Genomic DNA, 6,296 nt, shown 5'->3' with positions numbered 1-6,296 from the left:
CATGAGAGTCCACCATACCTACCTATGGATTGAGTAAGATCCTTCAAGTAAGTTGTCATTGGTGCAAGCAATAAAAATTGCTCTCTAAATATGTATGATTGATTAGTGTGGAGGAAATAAACTTTATACGATCTTGTGATGTGGAAGAAATAAAAGCGACGGACTGTATAAAAAAGGTCCATATCACAAGTGGCAATATAAAGTGACGTTCTTTCGCATTAAGATTTTGTGCATCCAACCCTGAAAGCGCATGGCAACCTCTGCTTCCCTCTGCGAAGGGCCTATCTTTTACTTTTATCTTCTACCTTATGCAAGAGTCATGGTGATCTTCACCTTTCCTTTTTACATTTTATCCTTTGGCAAGCACAGTGTGTTGGAAAGATCCTGATATATATATATATATATATATATATCTAATTGGATGTAAGTTAGCATGAGTTATTATTGTTGACATTACCCTTGAGGTAAAAGGTTGGGAGGCGAAACTATAAGCCCCTATCTTCCTCTGTGTCCGATTAAAACTCCGTAACCACTAGTATTGCGTGAGTATTAGCAATTGTGAAAGAGTAAATGATAGTTGAGTGTGTGGGCTTGCTGAAAAGCTCTGACATAGACTCTTTCTGATGTTATGATAAATTGCAATTGCTTCAATGACTAAGATTATAGTTTGTTAGTTCTCAATGAAGTTTCTGATTCATACTTTGCATTGTGAATAGATTATTACTTGAGCATAAGAAATCATATGACAATATCCATTTATGTTGTTGTTTTAAGAATGATCATGATGCCCTCATGTCCGTATTTTATTTTATCGACACCTCTACCTCTAAACATGTGGACATATTTATCGTTATCGGCTTCCGCTTGAGGACAAGCGAGGTCTAAGCTTGGGGGAGTTGATACGTCCATTTTGCATCATGCTTTTATATCGATATTTATCGCATTATGGGCTGTTATTACACATTATGTCACAATACTTATGCCTATTCTCTCTTATTTTACAAGGTTTACATAAAGAGGGAGAATGCCGACAGCTGGAATTCTGGGCTGGAAAAGGAGCAAATATTAGAGACCTATTCTGCACAACTTCAAAAGTCCTGAAACTCCACGGAAGTTATTTTTGGAAATAATAAAAAATATTGAGCGAAGAAGTACCAGAGAGGACCCACACCCTGGGCACGAGGGTGGGGGGCGCCCTACCCCCCTGGGCGCGCCCTCCTACCTCGTGGTTCCCCTGGTGGCCCTCCGGTGCCCATCTTCTGCTATATGAAGTCTTTCGTCCGAAGAAAAACCATAAGCAAGCTTTCGGGACGAGACTCCGCCGCCACGAGGCGGAACCTTGGCGGAACCAATCTAGGGCTCTGGCGGAGCTGTTCTGCCGGGGACACTTCCCTCCGGGAGGGGGAAATCATCGCCATCGTCATCACCAACGCTCCTCTCATCGGGAGGGAGCCAATCTCCATCAACATCTTCACCAGAACCATCTCCTCTCAAACCCTAGTTCATCTCTTGTATCCAATTCTTGTCTCTAAGTCTGAGATTGGTACCTGTAGGTTGCTAGTAGTGTTGATTACTCCTTGTAGTTGATGCTAGTTGGTTTTTTTGGTGGAAGATCATATGTTTAGATCCTTTATGCATATTAATACCCCTCTGATTATGAACATGAATATGCTTTGTGAGTAGTTACGTTTGTTCCTGAGGACATGGGAGAAGTCTTGCTATTAGTAGTCATGTGAATTTGGTATTCGTTCGATATTTTGATGAGAAGTATGTTGTCTCTCCTCTAGTGGTGTTATGTGAACATCGACTACATAACACTTCACCATTATTTGGGCCTAGGGGAAGGCATTGGGAAGTAATAAGTAGATGATGGGTTGCTAGAGTGACAGAAGCTTAAACCCTAGTTTATGCGTTGCTTCGTAAGGGGCTGATTTGGATCCATATGTTTCATGCTATGGTTAGGTTTACCTTAATACTTCTTTTGTAGTTGCGGATGCTTGCAATAGGAGTTAATCATAAGTGGGATGCTTGTCCAAGTAAGGACAGCACCCAAGCACCGGTCCACCCACATATCAAATTATCAAAGTACTGCACGTGAATCATATGAACGTGATGAAAACTAGCTTGACGATTATTCCCATGTGTCCTCGGGAGCACTTTTCTCTATATAAGAGTTTGTCCAGGCTTGTCCTTTGCTAGAAAAAGGATTGGGCCACCTTGCTGTACTTTATTTACTTTTGTTACTTGTTGCTCGTTACAAATTATCTTATCACAAAACTATCTGTTACCTATAATTTCAGTGCTTGCAGAGAATACCTTGCTGAAAATCGCTTATCATTTCCTTCTGCTCCTCGTTGGGTTCGACACTCTTACTTATCGAAAGGACTACGATAGATCCCCTATACTTGTGGGTCATTAGCCGGCGCTAGATCGCCCCCTGGGATTCGCTTCGCTCCCAGTCACGCGCCCACGGTCGCCGCTGGTTCGGCGAAGTTCGTTTCTATTTTTTTGCAAACTCGGCGACTTTTGCACAAACTCGGCCAATTTTCGACGAAATTTATACAAAAACTTAAAAACATGCATGAACTAACTTAAAAACGAACTAAAAAGCCCAGCCGCTGCCGCCACCGTCGCCGCCGCCGCCGTCTACATGCCGAGAAGCCTGTAGAAGCGGGTGTAGTCGTCGTCGTCGCTGCGCGCCTCACCTGCGGCGTCCCTGCTGCATCCCTCTCCGGGGTCGCCGAAAGCGCTTGACGGCCCGGCCTCACCCTCGTCATCGCTGTCGACGATGATAACGCCGCGCTCCTCGGCGACGCGGCGACGCTCCTCGGCACGGCTACGGGCCTGGGTCTCCAGGTACGCCCGACGCTGGCGGCGCACCTGCTCGCGGACATAGTCCTCCCTCGCCCATTTGAGGGCGGACTCATTGTAACGCCCACGATGCGGCTATATCTCCCACGTGTCGAGGCACGACTTAGAGGCATAACCGCATAGTGGTTTTGTCGCAAGAAGGGTCATCTTCACACAATCCCATGTAAAAAACAAGAATGGGATAAAGAGTTGGCTTACAATCGCCACTTCACACGATACATAAATATCATTCATACATCATCCAAAATACAATCATATAGACCGGCTACGGTCAAAATCCAGATGAAAATAAGACAACCCCAAATGCTAGATCCCCGATCGTCCCAACTGGGCTCCACTACTGATCATCAGGAAAAGACACATAGTAACGACCACATTCCTCGTCGAACTCCCACTTGAGGTCGACGCCATCATCTGCACTGGCATCATCGGCACCTGCAACTGGTGTTGGAAGTATCTGTGAGTCACGGGGACTCAGCAATCTCACTCCCGCGAGATCAAGACTATTTAAGCTTGTAGGACAAAGAGGTGCAAAGAGGTGGAGCTGCAGCGGCAAAAGCATATATGGTGGCTAACTTGCGCAAATGAGAGCGAGAAGAGAAGCAAAGGAACGGACGTCATCTAGCAATGATCAAGAAGTGATCCTGAACACCTACTTACGTCATACATAACACAGACCGTGTTCACTTCCCGGACTCCGCCGAGAAGAGACCATCACGGCTACACACGCACTTGGTGTATTTTAATTGGGTCAAGTGACAAGTTATCTATAACCGGACATTAACAAATTCCCATCTGCCTCATAACCGCGGGCACGGCTTTCGAAAGATAATATCCTGCAGGGGTGTCCCAACTTAGCCCATCATAAGCTCTCACGGTCAACGAAGGATAAACCTTCTCCCGGAAAGACCCGATCAGTCTCGGAATCCCGGTTTACAAGACATCTCGACAATGGTAAAACAAGACCAGCAAAAGCCGCCCGAATGTGCCGACAAATCCCGATAGGAGCTGCACATATCTCGATCTCAGGGCACACCGGATAAGTCAAGCTACGAGTAAAAACCAGACCTCGAGTTTCCCCGAGGTGGCCCCGCAGGCTGCTCGGTTCGGACCAACACTCGAAGGAGCACTGGCCCGGGGGGGGGGGGTTAAAGCAAGATGACCCTCGGGCTCGCGAAAACCCGGGGGAAAAGGCTTAGGCGGCAAATAGTAAAACCAAAGTTGGTCCTTGCTGGAGGAGTTTTTATTCAAGGCGAACTGTCAAGGGGGTCCCATAAATCACCCGACCGCGTAAGGAACGCAAACTCAAGGAACATAATCCCGGTAAAACAGTAACTAGGGCGGCAAAAGTGGAACAAAACACCAGGCATAAGGCCGAGCCTTCCACCCTTTACCAAATATATAGATGCATTAATTAAATAAGAGATATTGTGATATCCCAACATATCCATGTTCCGACATGGAACAAACTTCAACTTCACCTGCAACTAGCAACGCTATAAGAGGGGCTGAGCAAAAGCGGTAACATAGCCAAACAACGGTTTGCTAGGAAAAGATGGTTAGGGCTAACATGGCTAAAATAGGAGACATGATATAGCGAGTGATAGGTATCGAGCATGGCAATAGAGCGAACAACTAACATAGCAAAGATAGAAGTGATTTCGAGGGGTGGTCATCTTGCCTGCAAGGTTCTCAGAGTTGTCGAAAGCTTGATCCTCGTAAGCGTACTCGACAGGTTCCTCGTTCACGAACTCGTCTCCCGGCTCTACCCAAGACAAGAACACAAACAAACGGAACCACAATCAACAACGAGAAATGCACAAGCAACATGATGCAAGACATGTATGATATGCAAGATATGATATGCGATGCGTATGCGTGCTCCGGAAGGAAAAAGATGAACATGGCAGTAACTTGGCAAACCAAGCATGCCACTGGAAAGATGAGATGATTTCGGTCAAAATCGATATAAAGATCACCGGAATCGGATGCACGGTTTGCAAATGGCGAGCAAAACAAGAATGACAATAATCTGCGATAAACAGCAAGATAGCACTTAAAATGCAACAAGTAGCAAAGCTACAGCACCCCAACATAGCAACAAAGCACACGGAAGTAATCTACAGGATATGCTTGACAAAAGATGAACACTGAGCTACGGCTAGTTCACAACATATCAAGCTCAAACAAGCATGGCAAAAGTGCAAAAGATTACAGGTTCACAGACTTAGTGAAAAACTGGACATGGCAGAAATCAGCATCAGGTAGCAATGTTCAGAGCACGAAATCAACATGCTACAGGAACTTAACATAGCAAAACAAGGCATGGTAGTGTTCTACTAAATGCACATGACAAAAGTCCCTTACTGACCATAAGCCAAAAAGGACCAGAAGAAATGATGGCAAGCATGTAAACATAGCAAGTTTCGTTATCAGGTTTCAGACTTAGCAGAAAACAGAGCATGGCAGAAATATTAATATGTAGGCCTCTTTGTGAGCTTGATACACTCACTACAGAGCAATGTATGACAAACCAAGCATACCTACAGAAAGAGGCATGTTTATGAAGCTATCCATAGCAAGAACAATTGCATAGCATGTATGGATCAACTACAATAAGCTTGGCAAAAATGCATGTCATGTTAAGAATCTGCCAGAAATATTTTATAGCAAAAGTAGAGCAAGATTGAGTCATGCTATGGTACTCTAAAATTGCAAACAATTGTAGGAATGGATCAATTACAATCATACCTACAAAACATCCTTACTGAACATCTCCAAAATATGCATGGATCTCTCTCTAGCATCAAGTTTACATGGCAACAAAATTACAGCAGACAAGGACTTAGAGAATTCACTAAGTCCCTGAAATCAGAAATATTACGGGGCCTACTTTGCATGCTTGTGCTAGTCACCACATAGATCACAAAAATACATGGACTATACCACTGGAAAGATGGCATGGCATACTTCAAAACACATGTAGAGCTCATGCTCAAAAGATGCACAGAATAAATGATACAAAAATGACAAATCTCCAAGTTCTGTCAAGAACCAGAGAATAACAGCAACTAGCCCTCTTCCAACGAAGATTTGGGCATCAAGATGACCTCTAATGAAAATTATGCAATTGAACAAAATGAAGAGTATCACAAGGCGAACAATTTGACATATTATACGCACGAATCAAAGCTACATGCAAGAAGTTATCGCATCGGGAACAGAGCAAGAAACTGATAATATTTTCAGACTTAGAAGAAAAGAGGGGGGCTCGGGTCAACCTTCTCCGTTGACCCAGATCGGATCGGGGCCGGCTCGGGCACGGGCTCGCGGTGGTCGGGCGCTGCTCGCCGGCGGAGGAGGGAGCGGCGCCGGCGCGGGCAGCCGGAGGCGAGGCCGGAGGGAGGAGGCGGCGGGGCCGGCGG

This window comes from Triticum aestivum, chromosome 6D (assembly GCF_018294505.1).
Source record: "Triticum aestivum cultivar Chinese Spring chromosome 6D, IWGSC CS RefSeq v2.1, whole genome shotgun sequence".
Lineage (NCBI taxonomy): Eukaryota > Viridiplantae > Streptophyta > Magnoliopsida > Poales > Poaceae > Triticum > Triticum aestivum.
Note: the sequence above shows the minus strand (reverse complement) of the source record.